This window comes from Tupaia chinensis, unplaced genomic scaffold (genome assembly GCF_000334495.1).
Source record: "Tupaia chinensis unplaced genomic scaffold, TupChi_1.0 Scaffold143594_1, whole genome shotgun sequence".
NCBI lineage: Eukaryota > Metazoa > Chordata > Mammalia > Scandentia > Tupaiidae > Tupaia > Tupaia belangeri.
Genome location: NW_006203440.1, coordinates 296,455 through 306,919, shown reverse-complemented (window position 1 = coordinate 306,919; position 10,465 = coordinate 296,455). Strand labels below are relative to the sequence as shown.

The 10,465-nt window shown below is 43.1% G+C and overlaps 2 pseudogenes; both read right to left on the bottom strand.

Moving 5' to 3' along the window:
- Window positions 1–1,325: 1,325 nt before the first annotated feature.
- LOC102499574 (histone-binding protein RBBP4 pseudogene) lies at window positions 1,326–2,498 on the bottom strand (annotated as a pseudogene).
- Window positions 2,499–6,327: 3,829 nt separating this feature from the next.
- On the bottom strand, window positions 6,328–8,804 carry LOC102471812 (heterogeneous nuclear ribonucleoprotein H3-like; annotated as a pseudogene).
- Between the last annotated feature and the right edge of the window lie 1,661 nt (window positions 8,805–10,465).

Genomic DNA, 10,465 nt, shown 5'->3' with positions numbered 1-10,465 from the left:
GGCCCCACCCCCCCCCCCCCGGGGAGTGATTTTTCACTTTCTGTCTCTCCATCTCTTTCTTTCTGACGAGTGAACATGTCCTATAGCAAAAACCTCTCAAAAAAAAAAAAAGTATATATATATATGTGTGTGTGTATGTGTGTGTGTGTGTGCGTGTGCGTGTGCGTGTGTATGTATATATATGATATATAACATATATATGGTGTATAATATAACCACATTTATTTTAAAATGTATCTAATATCAAATGACAAATTTTATCAATGCAAAACCACAATTACTTTCACACCAACCTAGTACTTTCTGTCTCTGTAGATTTATCTATTCTAAGCATTTCATGTAATGGTTATCAGCATTAATTCTTGGGCATCATTCTTTCTGACAATAGAATAGCATTGTCTAGTCAAAAAAAGCTATAAGATGAAATTAATTTTTTAAGAGTTTTGTTTTTGTTTTTGTTTTTTCTATGTAGAAAGCGATTTATTCCATATAAGCACTTACACAGTCAGTCACCCAGAGCACCAGGCCTGCAGGTGAGACAGGTCCCCCAATGGAGAGGGGTCAAACTAGTGGTCAAGGACTAACTCCTGAAAAAGCAACTCTTATCAAGGATTAACTTAATTTCAAGAACAAATACAAGCTATCAACTCCTTCTTTTCCACTTGACAGTCTACCTGTGGTACAGCTGTCAGGTAAAAACATACATCTTTACAACTTGATGGTCCCAAATTTAAAAACAAAAACAAAACAAACCATTTCACAGAAAGGAAATAAATAATATAGAAACAGCTCAAGAAATACACTAATGAGCAAAAATATATGGGGCAAAGAAGAACATGTAGTTTTCTTAACTGAAGAATCCAAGGAGCCTGGTCTATCAGGAAATGTGCACCCGGAAAGCCAGGTGTGAAGGTTTTCAGAGCAGGAATCTAGGATTGAATCTCCCCTACATCCTGAATAAGAATGGCATCACACAGTATGGATACTTCATGGCTCAGACACCTACTTCACTTGGCTCTATTCCTTACTCACTCTAGCATTTACTTAAATGAGTCTGAAAAACTTGGGGATACAGCACCAGAAGAAAAATAATCACACATAACATTCCCCTTTCTGTGGCTACTTTAGACCTGGGTTTGTTACTAGAAAATTCCTGAAGAAAATTTAAATATAAGTCTGTGACTTTGCTAAATTAACCACCCACCCCCCCAGTTCGTATTTAGAAAACATCCACTGTTCAGGGTAAGAGTATTGGTGATACCTATCATAGAGGAATAGTAGATCTAACATATGTCTCAAAACCAGTGTTAAACCAATCGCAGGGCCGAGAGGAAAAGGGGAAGTCTAAAATCACAAGAAGTGCAGACATATCTAGGACCCTTGTCCTTCTGGATCCATGCTTCCTTCAGGGTCTTCATCATTATAAATGTTCTCAGCCATCTGCCACACCTGTATGATATTGTCTTCTGATACAGAGCAAATCACCCAAGGTTCGTTGGGATTCCACAAGAAATCAGATATCTTGGCAGTGTGACCACCATGAATAAACAACAACTCTGGTGGCCCATGCTCCACATCTTCTGGGGACTGTTCCTCTCCAATTTTACTTAAATCCCAGACATTCAGTCTGCAGTCAGTACCATTGGAAGCCAAAATAGTCTCATTGTGAGGTGACCACTAAATCTGGAATATTTCATCCTTATGTGATCAGTTTCAGATTCCTCAGAGCCCACAAGGCAACAGTCTTGTCAGCCGACCCTGTGGCAAGGATAAACTCACTATAAGGATTGAAAGAGTGGCAGTTCACTTCAGCAGTGTGGGCATCAACTGAGTGGCTAGGTTTGGAAGTATTGTTTGAACGTGTATCCCATATCATAAGTTTCTGATCATGAGCAACTGATCCAAAGAGAGACTCATGGAGCAGATGCTAGGAGACATCTTCCACCACCACCACGTGCCCTGTAAAGATGGTCTTTGCATCCACCACTTTGCCTTCCTTCGGAACGGCACTGATGTCCCACGGGCAGATGGTATGGTCATTGGAAGCACTGAGTAAGTGCCCACTGAGATTCGGGTTCCAAGAAAGCCCATAGCCTTCCTTCTGATGTCCACGGAGACGCAAGTCTGGGTTGCACTCTCCAGAAGGGTCTGGCTTAGAAGGATGTTTTGTATAGTCGAAAATAAGGACATCGCTGGATGGAATCTTCGTTGCAATGATACTAGGGTTCTGAGGCATATAACGAGCCCTGTTCACATCTCCTTCATGATTGATTTTGATTTCTATTTCAATTAACTGAGCCAAAACCTCCAAATTCTCCTTTCTCGCTGTCGTAGTGTGACGCATCAAATTGAGCATCATCGTTAGGGAGCTGCACGCTGGCTATCACCAGGTGGTTTTGCTCATCCGAGGTGTGTGTCCCCAGGACAAGTCGATGAATGCTGAAATCTTTCCCTTCAGGTCTGCAATAGCAACATAAGGTCATTGTCGTCCGAACGAATAACATCAACAGAAACCAGAAGTCAGCAAGAAAACGTATGTGACAGCCATCCGCAAGCAGGATGGACGAGCCATTAAGGTCCACATTTTCTACTTTTAATGTAACTTCGTTTTGTTAATTTTTTAATTTTCTAGAGGGTAGGTATGCTTGCCAGAGGGGAGAGAAAGGGCGAAAGCATTCCTAATGGAGTGTGGTCATGCCACAAACCCCTCTGCATTTCTCCACCGTGTTGGGATTTTGTGTTTCTGTTTTTTGTTTTGTTTTTTTTTTTCTTTTTTTTGTTAGAGGGTGCATGCACTCGCCAGAGAGATACAGACAGAGATGGAAAGCAAGAAATCACCTCCCATGGGGATGGCCACATTGCAATCCTTTCTCCTCCATTCTCCTCTCAGGATCTTGGGCAAGCATGCACTCACGCCCGGTGTGAGGTTTAAATCACCAGGTCTGGGACTCAAATTGTAGTCAACTATGTGGGAGTCCAGCAACATAACCATTATGCCATCTGCTTGTCTCAGGTGTTTTTTTTTTTTCTTTTTTTTGTTAGAGGGTGCATGCACTCGCCAGAGAGATACAGACAGAGATGGAAAGCAAGAAATCACCTCCCATGGGGATGGCCACATTGCAATCCTTTCTCCTCCATTCTCCTCTCGGGATCTTGGGCACACACGCACACGCGCTCAGTGTGAGTTTTAAGCCACTGGGTCCGGGACGCGAACCACGGTCGACTACGTGGGAGTCCAGCGACATAGCCGTTACGCTAACTGCTGGTTCCCAAAATACACAGATGGTCTCAGGTGTCTTTAATCTTTAACTCATTTTTAGCTCAGCAGAATTTTATTCCTTCCTGCTTTTGAAACCCTAATTTCCCAGGAATCTTCCCATTTTGGCCACAGTTAAATTCCTAGAGAGCAAAAGCTATGGTGCAAATTCCTGTCTGGAATGTTGATTAGGAAGTGATGTCAGGATCTATGTCTGTGGAAAGGAGGGAAGAGGTAATAGTGCAAAGGAATAATTCTTGCTGCCAAGGAAGAATATCTTCAGTATCGCAGTATCTTTAGTGCCTTTGATGGACATGAGGACCTAATGTGGCCTCTCCAATGTGTCCTAGAATGAATCAAAATGGCAGAAAATATATGCCCTTGCCTCCATGAATTAGTGTGTGAATCAGCCACGCTGTGGATGGTATGGCATTGAGGCAAGTGGCCCTCTGCAGCTGAGCATCCACTCATGTGCTGATAATTCAAGTGCCCCAGGGGCCTCAGAAGGGCTCCACAAGTCATATCACTTCCTGTCTAACAGAAATGAGGGTGATGAGCTGTAATTGCTGTGGGCCCAGACAGGTAAGCAGATATCTAGACCTCTTCTCTGAAAATAGCTGATGGCAAAAATGCAGCCAGGCCCTATAGGACGGTATAGTATTGTGCACTGGTTACTGATCAATGTGGTGGTTCTGTGCACTAGAAGTTAATATAAAATCTTGCTTCATTGCATGTAGCCCTGCCCTTGTAGTCACCTGTCTTAACTCCTGAGAGAGGGTGGGTGTGTGCTGTCTCATGGGTCTAGGACCAGCAATACCTTGCCAGCAATACTTTGCCTTCCTGTTTCTTTTGAGAGCCTCTGTGGTCATTTTTTATGTGTCAATTTTTCCATATTTCTCATGCTGCCTTTCTTTGCCTTCCTGAAATAAGTTTATCAGACACTGAATGAATCTACTCACCTGTCTCTATTTATTTATTATCCTTCACTTAGGGGTATCTAATCACACAGTGACCTAGATTTTATTTTTATAGTCAATATTATTAGTATTAATATTATCATGAACATCCCCATAAAACAGGGAGGAGGCAGGATTGGCCAGGGAAAACCCAGAATACAGTATACCTGAGAGACCTTTACAGATTATAAAATTACCACATCATGGCTCAGAGTTTTCTTCAGATATCTGAATGATTGTACAGAAAGGCAATCATGTGATCTTATTTTTTCTTAATTCCCTTTATCTCATATAATATTGCTGTACCTCTAATGATTACTTTCTCTGTGTGACTGCATCTGTGTCAATATGTCATGAAAAATTATTGTCTTCAGGTCTCAGGTACAGATCTCCAAATTGAACTGTGAACACATTCTCTAGTTATATTTTCTTATTTATCTTGTAGGATCTTAAATTTATTTATTTTTTTATTATCTCCCACATTGATGTTTACTATATTAATAACATTTCTGGCAAAAAGAAGTTTAGTAACGTTGACAGGTTTCATTTTGATCCATTAGCCAATTTGGGGAAAAGCCATACTGATCAAAGGATTCAAATTTTAAAAGCACCTTTTCCTTGCTACATTTAATCTAAAACACCTAGGAGATTTCAGATGCAGAATTCAACTGCAGGATTCTCCAGTTGACTATACTATGGACTTGTCTCTTAACATTTTTTTTAAAGAGGTTTTTCCATTAGTGCACTTACATTTGTCAGAGAAAGAGAGAGAGAAACAGACATGGTGAGAGGGAAAGTGAAAAAACTCTCCAATGGAGATGGGCATGCCATAATCCCTTTCCACTTTCTTCCTGGGATTTTGAGCACGCGCACACACACACACACACACATGCCCAGCATGAGTATCAAGTCATCAGGTCTAGGACTCAAACCATGATTGGCCTTGTGGGAGTCCTGTGATGCAATCACTACGCCATCTGCAAATCCCATCTCTCAGCATTTTTTAAGAAGTAGCCGGGAACCAGCAGTTAGTGTAATGGCTATGTCGCTGGACTCCCACGTAGTCGACCGCGGTTCGTGTCCTGGACCCGGTGGCTTAAAACTCACGCCGGGCGCGTGTGCATGCGTGCCCAAGATCCCGAGAGGAGAATGGAGGAGAAGGGATTGCGGCGTGACCATCCCCCCTGGGGGGTGATTTCTCGCTTTCTGTCTCTATGTCTCTCTCTGTCTGTCTGGCGAGCGCACGCACCCTACAGTGAAAAATCTCTCAAAAAAAAAAAAGAAGTAGCCATTGGGCCAGCAGGTGGTATGGTGGTTAAAGGCCCTGGATTCCCACATGACTGACTGTGGTTTGAGTCCTGGACCTGGTGGCTTGTTTTCTCACTTTCTCTCTCTCCTTCTCTCTAGTCAAATTGAAAAAAAAAATCAAATTGAACTAAATAAGTAATTTTTTTTTAAAAAGTAGTTTATACAGTTACTTAAAAATCATATGCTCTATTTGGGTAAGAAACTGAAAGTATATCTGTGAGACTTATACTCCACAGCAAATACCTATGTACTTAAACTGGATTCTCAGCTCACTGAGAACCTTAAACCAATTGTAAGACACTTTGCAATAACTTATAAATATCACTTTTGGAAAATAGTAGTACACACTTGCATCTCGTTCCTTGGTTGCTAGTCACATTACAAGGATGTTTTCTCTGCGTGCAGATTCTTGCTGTTGCTTTAGTTTTTCTTCGGACTCCCTTAAGCCAGTTACATCATTAGAGTTAAGATCTGTGTACTTGCCCTCCAAGGCTTGTACATATGCTTTCCATCTCAGAATTAACTCATCTCATGCCATAACTTTGAAGTCTGTTTCACTCAGTCGAACCTTTTTGGGAAGAGGTTCTTCACTGGTCATCTTGAATCCAAGGAGTCACCTCCAGGCCGTGACCACAGCCTCTACTGGCCACCTGGCACCATCAGGAGAGGGAAAGGAGGGAGGACAGCCACCAGCCTAGCCTGACCGGGGCCTTGAGGTAGAAGGAAGGAGCTATTTCCACATGGCACACCCCAGCCTTTCCCTGGAGTCTGGCGCATGTGCCTCGGCCACCGGGCTCAGCTATCTCCTCATTGCACATTATTTTTATCTTTAGACATGGCAGCTACTGCATCTTCATGTGCCACAAACTCTATATCTGCTTCTCCTGTTGCTCTGCCATCAACTCCAATATCAATGTGAACTTGTATTGAATTTAGTGGTAAAAGAAATTATTTGTTTTTGCTTTTTGTTTTTGTTTTGGAGAGGTTTTTGCTATAGGGCATGTGAACTCACCGGAAAGAGAGAGAGACAGACAGAAAGCGAGAAATCACCCCCCATGGGGGATGGCCACGCCACAATTCCTTCTCTTCCATTCTCCTCTCAGGATCTTAGGCACTCACACACATGCACCCAGTGTGAGTTTTAGCCACCAAGTCCAGGACTCGAACTGCAGTCAGCTACGTGGGAGTCCACTGACATAGCCATTACGCTGACTGCTGGTCTCGGTAAAAAGAAATTATGATATCATTTTCAATTGCATAGAAAGGCAACTCTCTCATATGTATAAAGTCTCTACCATGAAAACCTGAACCTGAGCTGCATTACCAGCTCTGCCATAGCCATCTTCTCCCATACCTCTTCCATCTCTCATTCGTCATCAAAGCCATCATTCCCATAGCTATCATTATTATAGCCACCATAGTCATCAAAACCTCTATAACTTCCACACCCAGCTCCATAATAACCCCGTCTTGCTCATGTTGGTCTAATCTTTTAGTCCTAGTTGCTATCTCAGCAGTCTTTTTGGTGGATCATAAAATTCTTTGATTTTACTCCTACTGCTTCTGAAGATCTCAATAGACCTGAGCCCTATTCATTCCTTGTGTGTCCCCAGACCATTTTCTGCTCTTTTGAAGCAAACTGCACAAAGGTCTTTCTTGTGTTTCCCATATGACACAATTTTCAGCTCTTGAAAGAACTGAACTATTTCCTCTTCAATGCAATCAGATGACAGTCCATGAAATAGCACTGTCCCCCATCACTAGCATCAGTTGGACCATTATGTTTCATAACCCAATCTATCTCAGTACCATTTGATATATGTATTTATTTTTATTGAACTTTATTTTATTTATTTTAATGTGACCAGAGAGGGACAGAGTTGGGGTGGGAGGGGTGAGAAAGCAAGCCACCAGGCCCAGGATTTGAACCACGATTGGCCACGTGGGAGTCCAGCACCTTTAACCACCATGCCACCTGTAGGTCCCAGTACCATTTGAGTTAAATGCCCATTTTACTTTGCCCTGTTGGGAGATAGTAACGCCAACACCGGTGCTTGCAGGGCCCAGTTGGAGGAGGAATTATTTGCCTTATGTAATGCTCCTCCCAGCTGTCCTCCCAACTATCTCCAGTGGTGGAAACCTCTAAGGGCCAGATCTTAACTTTAATAGTAGAGAGGGAAACTTCATCTTATCTTTAGAAATTGGGACTGCTAGTCTCCGGTCCCAAGTTGTTACATCCTTAGATTTATTTACTGTACTTCAATGAACATCTCTTGATGATCTATGTGAAAATCTTTTCATATAAGCTGAGAAACATGAGTGTCCAAGATGGATCAGCCATTGTACAAGATACTTTCTCTATGTGTTTAGTGTCCCCTTGCTCACAATGTCCCAAAACTAGTAGTATTGCCATGTCACAGATAACAAAACTGAGGCTCTGATTAAGCTCCTTGAAGAGTTGCCATCAGAAGTAGAGACAGAACGCAGAGAAAGCATTAGCGTATTGCCTGGGGTGAAGCTGAGAGTTGAGGATGCTAAGTGGAAAATGCAAGGCTATAGGGAGGGATGTCTAGGGTAGCTCATTATAATCCTTGGAACCCCGCCTTCTCTAATCTCCCCCACCCACTACCTGGCTATAGTCAGTCTCATTCTTAAGGCCCTGGCAGCCATTCCATGAAACTAGACCCATCCTCACTTTTAATTTCCTCAGGATGTAGTAGACTCGTGGAGACATAGTCTCCTGAGAGAATCAAATTCAGTTTCCCAAATTTCCAGTGTATCTTTCACACTGATCCAGAGCCTTTGTACATCTATGGGTTATAGACTAAGGGCTTTACTGTGACAGGGAGTATTCCCCTGCCCACCCTGTGTCATCTGAACTCTCTGCAGCTGAGCAGCTCTGCATGAACCTTCTACCCTCCACGCTCCTTGCTGCACTGTGTGCCCTGTGGAACATCCCTCCAGCTCCATCCAACACACTCTCAAGGCAGCCCCCTCACTTCTTCCTTCTCTCCTGTTTGTTCCTGGGAGATTCACCCTTCTCTCTCTACTGTGGGGGCTTTCACCAGTGCTTCTGTTAACAGTAATCATGAACTCTGTCATACAATGAGTGCCTTTCTCTAGGATGTCTGAAGCCCTTGAAATCAGAGGCCTGCCTCTTCCCACACAGACTTGGGACACAGGATGATCATTTGCACACATCTGGAAAACTGGTATTTCTGACTTTCCTCATGTACAAGTGACACCTGCTGCCCAGCTCTCAGTGAGGAGATGACACAACCCATCATGCATCCTCAGCTACGATGTCCTCAGCCAGCTTCGTCCTTATATTGCAAAGGCCCTGTAATACTAATTGTGATGTTTTCTGTGCTGACTCAACAAGAAGAAAGACAACTGGGCTTTACGAATCAGTTTATACTGTTCCGATTACATACCAGATGGTAGAGGTGGAGGTGGTGGCTCAGGTCCTAGAGGTCACCAGTGTGGAGAATACAGCTCATGAATGGTGATAAAAGTGTCATGCAGGAGGTAGGGCAGGTAGGGTGCCCCTAGGAAAGGAGGAGGCCCTACCGCAGTCATTCACCTGCAGAGAGGTCTAACATTGACCTGATAAAGTCTTGAAATATGTTGATGTGATGTACAAAAATACCAACAGAAAGGACAGCAGATGGCACAGTGGTTACGTTGCTGGACTCCCAAATGACCAACTGCAGTTCGAGTCCTGGACCTGGTGTCTTGAAATATACCAGGTGTTTGTGTGTGCGTGCCTAAGATTCTGGGAGGAGAATGGAGAAGAAGGGATTGTGGCACTCCTGGAGGGGTGATTTCTCACTTTCCCTCTCACTGTCTCTGTCTCTCTCTCTCTCCAGCAAGCACATGCACCCTAAGGCAAAAACTTTTAAGGAAAAAAAAAATCTGAACAGCACTGGATCAGGTGATGGGACCTGGCACCTTTTCAGCTTTCAACCCAGCCACTAAATTCTCCCTTCCAATGGATGCTGCTGACAGTGGAGGAAGTGAAGAGAAGTTGTGGGGTTAAACTGTTACCATACACATCACTGCCAGGATCTGCTAATGCAGGAAAGGCTAGGCCTCTGTTCCAGAGGATAAATAGAGACATTTCCAGGCTAATAAAGATGTATATTCCAGGGGCCAGCTGGTGGTGTAGTGGTTAAGGTGGCTGGATCCCACATGGCTGACCGAACAGTTCAAATCCCAAAACTGGTGGATTAAAAAACATGCCAGATGTGAACAGAACAGGCCTTCTTCCAGAGACAGCACCATGGCTCCTGCGATCTAGCCATTTTGGGGGAAACAGAGAAATGAAGAGGTTCCACTGATAATTCGGCCTCCAGCATAGAAAATTCATGTGGTAGGAAGACTCCTTTCAGGCCTCCTCTCTCTCTATCTGTCTTTGTCTCTCTCTACCTTTGTCTCTGTCTCTGTCTCCTCTCTCTTTTTTAATTTTTGCTTTTTGGAATTTTTTTATGGTGAGGCATCTTTCTGGGGCTGTTGGCCCCTCCTCGCCCTTTATCTTGTTATTAATTCCCTCTCCCCCTCCCAACCCAGGAGAGGCGGAAGAGAACAGAACAGGCCTTTTTCCAGAGACAGCTCCATGGCTCCTGCAATCTAGCCATTGTACAGCATGCAGTTTTCTAATTTTTGGGTTTTATGGAAATTTTTTGAATATTAATTTTTTAAATTTTTATTTAAAAGTTTTTCTCTTCATTTTTTTCTCTTTTTCTTTGTTTCTTATTTGTTTTTGTTTTTGTTTTGTTTTGTTTTGCTATTGTTGCTATTGTTTCCCTCTCTCTGTTTCCTTTTCTACACACTCCTCGACCCTCAGATTGAATATCCAAGTTTGGGAAGAAACCGACCATCCACCAGATGACTAGAAATCACTGCAGGACTACAAGAAATATGGGGAAGCAGGAAAATACCGCTC